Raw genomic sequence first — 8,869 nt, 5'->3', positions numbered from 1 at the left:
AGGGAGCATCGGGGGCCCCGAGCCCCGGAGCAGAGCGGCTCCCGAGACTGGCTGGGTGCGTGACTGAATAAAGACCTGCGGTCCCTTTTGCCCTCGCGGCTGCATTTGTGCTTGGTTTGCACGGGACGAGGGGCTGCGCCAGAGCCCAAGGGAGGAGGGGACGGGCCGTGGGGCAGGGGCGACGGCCCCCTGTTCCTGCCGGGCTCCAGTCGTGGGCCCGGGGAGCCCCAGGTGTGGGCAGCACGGCTGATGGCGACGGCCCCTCCCTCTGCCGGTGGAGGGCCCGGTGCTGCCGTGACGGGGGTGGCCGTGGAGGGGCCGGTGCGAGCCGAGGGAGGAGCGGAGCCGTGGCCGGGCTGCGGCTGCAGCGAGGGAGAAGGTGAGCGCGGGGTGGGGGGGGAGGTGGATGGAGCAGCGCGTCCCGGGGAAAAGCCCCCGGGAGGGCGGGGTCCGTGTCGGGGACAGGGAGGGGCGGGGGTTCGGCGCCGTGTCGGAGCCGCGAGTCGGGGGCTGCCCGGAGCCGTGCGGAGGTGCCGCCCCGTGCCGGCGGCGCGCGCTGCCCCGACCCGGAGCGGTACTGCAGCCAGGCGTTGCGCGCAGGCTGTGGCCCCTCCGGCGCGCCGTCGGCGCGTGGCGCATGCGCAGTGCGGCGCAGCAGCATGGCGGCGCCCTGGTGTCGGGTGCCGGGGCGGCGGGGGAGCAGAGAGGCCAGCCGTGAGGCGCGGGCTCCCCTCCGGCGGGTGCGGGGGTGCGTGGTGGTTGCCCGAGGGTGGTGGGACGGGAAGCTTCGAGCCGTCCGCTGTGACAGGCTGCCGGTGCGCTGGAGGCGAGGCGGGTGCGGGCAGCCCCGGAGCCAGAGGCGGGAGGTGACGGAAGGGAAGGGGGGAAGGAGGCGGGCACCCCCCCCAACTCGGCAGCGCTCCCCGGCCCCGCTCGCCCCGCGCAGCCGCCCCCAGCTCCAGCACGTCCCCTGAAGCCTGTCCCGGAGCCCCCGGCCTCCCCCAAGGCCCGTGGTGCGGGCGGCACACTGGGCCTCGAGCGTGCCTCGTCCTCCCTTAACGCGGTCGCCGCTGCTTCTTTCTCTGTGGCAGGGGCCGCGCTGAGGACGCGTTTGTCCGTTCCTGCCCTGGGGATGCCGTTGGCTGCGCCCGCTCCAGGCTTGTGAGGGCTGTGTGTGCCGGGCCTCGGTCTCCTGGCGTCGTGGGGGCGAAAAGGGAGAGGCGGAGCGCTGAGTGGCGGCGGACGGGAGCTGGCGGGGCTGAAGCTGGAGAGTCCCGAGAAGGCTGAAGAAGAAGAAAAAATGGAAGGCCACCTGGCTGGCAGCTGCCTGGCTCCGCAGGCAGGAGAGAGCCTGCCTCTGCGGGTGAGGAAGGCTCCCTCTTGGTAGCCTGCAGCAGGCCAGGCCGCCAGCGTGTCCCGCAGGGTCTGTATGTGTCACCAGCAGCAGCATGGTACGGTTGTGGAGCGCGTGAGCGAGCGAGGCTACGTGCCTAGGGAGCCTCGTCTCCTAAGAGCCGCGACACATGCGCGTTTTTTCTTAGGTGTAGGACAGCCAAGCGACCGGAGTTACGGAAGAGGAAGGGAGGAGCGCAGGAGAGAGAAGCGCCTGAAGCGGCAGAGTCTCCCGGCAGCGCCGAGAGTGAGAGCTGCGGTGAGTGGCGGGCCTCCGGGGCCCTGTCGCTCCTCTTCTGCGTCCCGGGCCCTCCCCTGGATCCTTCTCTCTCCCATGCTGCTGTGATTCCTCCTCCCCCCCCCCCCCCAGCTTTTCTTTTCCTTCCCTGTACCTCCCCTTCTTTTGTCTGTATTTGTTTCCCTGTCCCGCTCTTTTCCTCTCTATTCCTCATTCCCTGTCCTTGTTGCTGTTTTTTCTTTCTCCATCTCTGTGCCCTGCTGCCTATCTCTGTCCAGTTCCCTTTTTGTTTGCTGGGTTGTTTTTTTTTTTTTGCTCCTCATTCCTCTGCCTTGCTCTGTTCCGTCCTCTCACTCCCGCAGTGTCGTGCTGTGTGTTACCCGTCCTTCTCCCTGTGGTTTTTTGTTCCTCTTGCTCTGTGCCTCTGTCCTGCTGCCTGGAAGTAATTTTTTATTCTCCGTATTTCTGTTATTCTGCCTGTGGCTATTTTTTTTGTTCTCTACCTCTCTCCTGCTCCCCACCCTCACCTTTCTCTCCCTGACGTTCTTTCCTCTTCCCAGTACCTCTGCTTTTCTGCGCCCTTGCACTCCATTTCCTCCATCTCGCTCTATCACGCTGTCTTGCTCCCCATCCCTCCCTTTCCCTTTCTACCCTTCCGATGTGTGTGTCCCCCAAGTGCCCCTTTGATGTGTCCCAGTCTTTCTGTCTACACCCTCCTGTCATTCTCCTTCTCTTGCTCTTCTTGCTCTTTTTCTCTCTTTTCCTCTGTGCTGCGGCCCATCACTGTTCTTTCCTCCTCCATCCCTTTGTTGCGCTGCCTGTCCTTGTCAGTTTTGCCCTGTGTTCTGGCTCCAGTCTTGCCTTGTTTTCTGCATCTCTGTCCTTTTCCCTGTACTTTTTTCTCTCTGCTCCTCAGTCCTTCTCCCTCGTCTTGTTTTTCTCTTTCTGCCGTCCCTCTCTTTTTGTCTGTGACCCTCTGTGCTCTTCTCCTTCTCCCTCTCAGTTTGCGGTTGTCTTATGTGTCCCCTTCTCTGTCTCTCTCTTCTGCTGTCCTGCTCCCCAGCCCCATTATTTATTGCTTCACCCCTCGGTCTTGCTCTCAGTCCCTGTTTTCTCTTGTGCTCCACCTCGCTGCCGTTCTCTCGGTTGCTCTCGGTTGCTGTCTGTCCCAGCGTCCTGCTCCCTGTCGCGCTCTCTTTCACAGTATCTTTCTTTCTGGCGTCCTGTCCCTCACCGGTTTTCTCTGTCACTCTGTCCTTCCTCCTGTCTTTTCCTTGTGCCTCTGGCCTCCTACTCGTCGCTACTTTTTTCTTCCTTTCTCTACCTCTCTGCCTCTGTCCTGTCGCTTTCTTCCTCTCTCTGTCGCCAGCATTTCTTTCTCCATCTGTGCCCCCCTCCCTGTCCCTTTTCTCTCATTCTCTCTGTCCTCCATCCTCCCCGTAACTCTTTGTCTGTATATCTCCATACTGCTGCCTGTCCCTTTGTTTCTTGCTATATGCCCCTGTCCAGCTTGCTGTCCCGTTATTCTCCTCTGTCCTGCTCCTTGGCCTTTTTTCTCATCCTGCAGCCCATCACTGTTTTCACTTTCTCCACCTCTTTGTCCTGATCTGTGTGTCTTCTGCCCTCGTCCATCTGGCTTGTTGCCTGTATGTTTGTCTCCCTCCGGCGTTCTTTATTCCCCTGATTCAGTTTCTCTCTTGATCCGTCAGTTCTGCTGCCCGCTCGTCATTCTCTCACTCTCTCTCTTTCCCTCTTGTCTTGTTCCTGCGCGTAGTGCGTGAGCAGGCGAGGCTACGTGTCTAGGGAGCCTTGTCTCGCAAGAGCTGCGAGACATGGACGTTTTCTCTTAGGTGGGGGACAGCCAAGCGACCGGAGTTACGGAAGAGGAAGGGAGGAGAGCAGGAGAGAGAAGCGCCTGAAGCGGCAGAGTCTCCCGGCAGCGCCGAGAGCGAGATCTGCGGTGAGTGCCGGGCCCTCGGGGCCCTGTCGCCCCTCTTCTGCATCCCGGGCTCTCCCCTGGATCCCTCTCTTTCCCACACTGCTGTGATTTTTTTGGCTTTTTTTTCCTCCCTGCCCCCTCCAACCCCCTCCCCGCTCCCGTGTACCTGCTTTCTCCATCTCTGACCAGCTCCCTGTCCCCATCTTTTAGGTCCTCCCTCTCTCTGCCCTGTAGCCCGTGGCTTTTTTTTCCTTCCCTATCTCTTTCTGTCTGGCTCCCGATCACGGTTTTTGCTTTCCCCCCTCTCTGCCCTATAGCCCGTCGGTACTTTTGCCGTCTCTGGGACTCTCTGTCCGGCTCCCTGTCCCTCTGGTTCAAGGTCTTCCTTCTCAGCTCCGTAGCACGTTGCGCGTCTGCCTCTTTCTCTATCTCTCTCTATTCTGCTCCCTGCCTCTCATTTTGAATTCCTCCCTCTCTGTCCTGTCGCTCCTTTTCCCTTTCTGCATCTCCGTCTTTTTTCTCTTTTTCTTTCTCTGTCTCTCTCTGTCCAACTCCCTGTCTCTAAGTTTCAGTTCCTCGCCCTCTCTGCGGAAGCTGTCGGGACTTTTTGCCTTCGCAGTCTCTCTGTTCTGGCTTCCTGTCCCTGTTTTTTCATTCCTCCCTCTCTGCCCTGTTACCCGTCACCATTTTTATTTTCTCCGTCTCTTCTGGCTCAAGGTCCTGATTTTTTTAAGTTCCTCCCTCTCTGCCCCATACCCTGTCACTTCTGCAGGTCTGTTTCTCCACCCTCTCCCTGTGCGGCTCCCAGCCCCTCTTTCGCACTTCCTCCCTCCGGAGCCTGCGGCCTGTTGCTTTCCCCCCCTCTTATTTCTCTCTCTCTGTCTCTCTCTGTCTCCCCGCCCCTGTTTTTTCGTTCCTCCTGTCTCTGCCCTAGAGCCCGTCAGGAGTTCTTTCATTCTCTGGCGCTCTCTTTCCAGTTCCCAGGCCCTGGTTTTCAATGTTGTCCTCCTGTCTTCCCTGTGCCACGGCGCGATTTCATTTCTTTTGCCGTCTCTCCCGGTCCGGCTCCCCGCCAGGATTTTTTAATCCCCCCCTCTCTGTCTTGTAGCCCATTGCTGTTTTCTCTGTCTCTGTGTCCCTCTGTCCGGCTCCCTGTCTTTACTTATTATTTTTGTTGAATTCCTCCCTCTCTGCCCTGTACGCGGTGCTGTTTACACTTTCGTTCCCGGACGTCTCTCTGTAGATTGCTCCCAGTCCTGTTTTTTTTTAATTCCTCCCTCTCTGTCTGTCATGGTTTAACTTGGCAGCCGGCAACTAAGCACTAGAGAGCTGCTCGCTCACAGCCCCCACCCCCGGCCCGTTCCCTCCCCAGCGGGATGCGGAGGACAAATGGACCAAAGGTAAAACTTGTCGGTTGAGATAAAGACAGTTTAGTAAGGCAACAAAGGAAATACTGTTGATAATTCTAATAACGATGATAATAATTGCAACAACGCACATGCGAACCAAACTATACGCAGTACAGTTTCTCTCACCACCCGATGACCGGTGCACAGGCAGTCCCCGAACAGCGATTGCGGAACCCGGAAATCGCAAGTTTCGCTAAATTCCAAAATAGTTTGACCTCCCGGACGAGAGCGGGTTCCAACTCGCGGAAACGAGAAGAGCTGATTCCTGCCCCGCAGCCAGCCCCCATTTATAAGCTGCGCGTGACGTCTGTGGTACGGAATATTTCCACTGGCCAGCTTGGGCTAGCCCTGTAGCCTGTCGCAGGTGGTGGTGCTGTGTTTCCCCCCCGGCCATTTCTTTCTCGTTGCGCTCTGTCCGGCTTCCTGTCCCTACTTTTCAGTTCTTCCCTCGCTGCCCTGTGGCCTGTTGCTATCTTCCCTTTTTCTGTCTCTCTGTGTATGGCTCCCGCTCCCTTCCTTTTTGAAATTCCTCCCTCTCCGTCTGGGAGCCCATCGTGGTTTTTCCTTTCTGCGTCTCTCTCTGGCTGGCTTCTGCTCCCTGGTTTTCAATTTCTTCCTTCTGGGCCCTTTAGCCTGTGGCAATTTTACTTCTTTCTCGGTCTCTGGATCCCAATTTTTTAATTCCTCCTCGTCTCCCCTCCTGCATCCCTTTTTCCAGCTCCCTCCCCGGCTCCCTATCCCTGTGGTTTAATTCCTCCCTCTCTGCTCTCTAGCTTTTGCTGTACTTCCTGTGTGCCTTGCTCCGCATCTGGCGCCTCGCCCCTGTCTTCGCATTCCTCCCTATAGCCCATCACTGTCCTTGTCTTTTGTCATCGATCTGGTCCAGATCCCTGTTTTTGCCGCCTTCTCTCTCTGCCTTATTGCCCCTGGCTATTTCTTCTTCCTCGCTCTCTGACTGCCCGGCTCCGGATCCCTATTGTTTCATTCCTCCCTCTCTGTCCTGTGGCCCGTCGGTATTTTTTCTTTCTCTGGCTCTCTTTGTCTGGCTCCCTGTCCCTGTTGTTCAGCTTCTTCCTTCTTGGCACTGTAGCGTGTTGTGATTCTGTTTCTTTCTCCACCTCTCTGTCTTCCCAGCTTCTCGTCCCTCACTTTTAAGTCCTCCCTCTCCATCCTGTTGCCTATTGGATTCAGCCCCGCCCCCCCGCCTTTCAGTCTTTCTTGCTTCCCGTGCCTGTTTTTAAGTCCTCCCTCTCTGCCACATCACCCATTGCTTTTTTCTTTTCTCCATCTCTCTATGTCTGTCTCACTGCCCTTGTTTTTTAGTTCTTCCTCTCTGCCCTATGCCCTGCTGCTGTGTTTGCCTTTCTCGGTCCCTCCCTGTGCGGCTCCCTGTCCCCATTTATTAACTCTTACCTCTTCTTCCTGCACCCACCACTGTTCTCCGCGATCTCCCTCTCTCTCTGTCTGGCTCCCCGTCCTCAGTGTTTAATTCGTCCCTCTGCCCCCTGTAGCCCCACGCTATTGGTCTGTCTGTCTCCATCTCTCTGTGTCCAGCTCCCTGGCGCTGTTTTTTGCTTCCCCCAGCCCATCTTGTAGCCCATCACTGGTTTTGTTTCGTTGGTTTTTTGGTCTTCCTCTGTGTCTCGCTGTCCAGCTCCTGGTCGCGGTTCTTCAATCCCTCCGTCTTCCCTGGAGCGTGCTTTTGCTTTTTTTCCATTCTCCATTGTGCTCTGTCCGGTCCCCTGTTGCTCTTTATCCATTCCTCCCTCTCTGCCCCGTGGCCCGTCACTTTTTCTCCTTTTATTTCTGCCTTTCCCTCTGTCCGACTCCCTGTGCCTGGTTTTTAAATTCCTTCCTCTCTGCCCTGTCACCCGTGCCATCTTTTGCCTTTCTCGGTCTCTCTCTGGCCAGCGCTCTGTCCATATTCATTGATTCTTCCCTCTCCACCTCGTAGCCTGTTGCTTTTGTCCTTTGTCCTTCTTACTTGTGTCTGTCTCCCCGATGACCCTGTTTTAGAATCCCCCCCCCTTTCTTTCTGTACGCATTACTCTCTGGCTTTTTGCTCTCTGGCTCTCTTTTGTTCAGCTCCCGCTCCCTACTTCTTAAGTCTTCCCTCTTTTCCCTGTAGCGTGTAGCTATGTGGTTTGTTTCGTGTTGTCCTGCCCACCCTCGCCCCTTCCCTCCGTCGTTTGCGTTCCCGGCTCCCTGTCCATGTTGTCTCATTCCTCCCTCTCTGCCCTGTTTTTGTAGCTTTTTTTTTTTGTCTTTCCCCATCTGTCTCAGTCCGGGTCCCTGCCCCTATTCTTTTTTCCTCCCTTCCTGTCGTGCTGCCCGTTGCAGGTTTTTTCTGCGCCTCTGTCCTGCTCCCCCATCCTTTTTCGGTCTCTGTCCTGCTCCCTCTTCTTCTTTCTGCTGCCACTCTTCCTCTCTTCCTGCTGCTTCTTTCTCCATCTCTGTGGGACTGCCTGTCCCCGTCCTTCTCTCGCTGTCCCTTTCCCTGCTTCGTGCTTTCTCGTTACACCGCCGCTGTCACTTTTCTCCTCTCTTGTAGTGGCCTGCACCCTGCTCCTCATTTTTGGCGGCCTCTGCCGAGCAGCGCATCGCTCCGGGAGCGGACTGACCGACTGTTCCCTGCTGGAGCAACGGGCGCAGCTGCGGGAAGGACTGCCGAGGTGTCGGAGGGGCAGAGGGAGCATCGGGGGCCCCGAGCCCCGGAGCAGAGCGGCTCCCGGGACTGGCTGGGTGCGTGACTGAATAAAGACCTGCGGTCCCTTTTGCCCTCGCGGCTGCGTTTGTGCGTGGTTTGCACGGGACGAGGGGCTGCGCCAGAGCCCAGGGGAGGAGGGGACGGGCTGTGGGGCAGGGGCGACGGCCCCCTGTTCCTGCCGGGCTCCAGCCGTGGGCCGGGGCCGCCCCAGGTGCGGGCAGCACGGCTGATGGCGACGGCCCCTCCCTCTGCCGGTGGAGGGCCCGGTGCTGCCGTGACCGGGGTGGCCGTGGAGGGGCCGGTGCGAGCCGAGGGAGGAGCGGAGCCGTGACCGGGCTGCGGCTGCAGGGAGGGAGAAGGTGAGCGCGGGGCGGTCGATGGAGCGGCGGGTCCCGGGGAAAGCCCCGAGGCGGGCGACGGTACCTGCCGAGCGGGGTCCGTGTGGGAGGCAAGGAGCGGCGGGGGTCCAGCGCCGTTTCGGGCACGGTGTCCCCGCAAGCCGAGGCCCGCAGCTCCCGCGGCGTGCTGGGAGCTGTAGTGCTGGGGCGCGGGGCGCGCTGTCGGTCACGCTACTCCCCGGGGCATGCCGGGAGGTGTAGTCTTCCGGCTGCCGGGCGGCCGAGCCCTGCTAGCCAGGGCATGCCGGGAGGTGTCGTTTTCAGGGACTCGGCTGCCGGGCAGCCGCATTGCTCTCGGGCATGTGCGACGAGGCATTGTGCTTGGTCCCGCCACAGCCCCCGCTGCGCGGGACGAAGGGTAGTTCTGTGGTCAGTTCCGTGTGTTTTTCTGCAGCCTTCCCGCTGCGTCCGGTCCCCAGAAAGCGGTGCGGCCGCGCCTCGACCGGGCGTGCCGCAGGGCTCGCTGCTGCCACCCGGTGAGCAAAGTTCGTTACTGCGGCTCGGGAGACGCGAATGCGCGGTGGCGCCGTGTCCAAGAGCTCGCTGCTGCCACCCGGTGACCAAAATTCGGTACTGCCGCTCGAGTGGCACAGGTGCCGTGCGCGCTGGGAGGAGCCGTGCCCTGTGTGTCCGGTGCTGCAATAAAGGACGCCTGCCTGCTTGCTGAAATGCCCAAACGGCTTCAGAGGGTCTTTGTGTTTGCCCAATGACGGCACCGTGGGATCCAGCCGTGGGCCGGAGCCGGAGGAGCCCCGGGTGCGGGCAGCACGGCTGATGGCGACGGCC

The 8,869-nt window shown here is 59.5% G+C and overlaps 1 long non-coding RNA gene across 1 annotated transcript; it reads left to right on the top strand.

Moving 5' to 3' along the window:
* The first annotated feature begins 648 nt into the window (after positions 1-648).
* Positions 649-1,636, top strand: LOC142360217 (uncharacterized). The gene is made up of 3 exons (XR_012762890.1): positions 649-719; positions 1,092-1,451; positions 1,542-1,636. It is a non-coding gene; the product is annotated as an uncharacterized LOC142360217 (long non-coding RNA).
* Positions 1,637-8,869: the final 7,233 nt, after the last annotated feature.

The sequence above is a fragment of the Opisthocomus hoazin genome, unplaced genomic scaffold (assembly GCF_030867145.1).
Source record: "Opisthocomus hoazin isolate bOpiHoa1 unplaced genomic scaffold, bOpiHoa1.hap1 HAP1_SCAFFOLD_220, whole genome shotgun sequence".
Lineage (NCBI taxonomy): Eukaryota > Metazoa > Chordata > Aves > Opisthocomiformes > Opisthocomidae > Opisthocomus > Opisthocomus hoazin.
The sequence above is the reverse complement of the archived record's forward strand: the minus strand, read 5'-3'. Positions and strand labels throughout refer to the sequence as shown.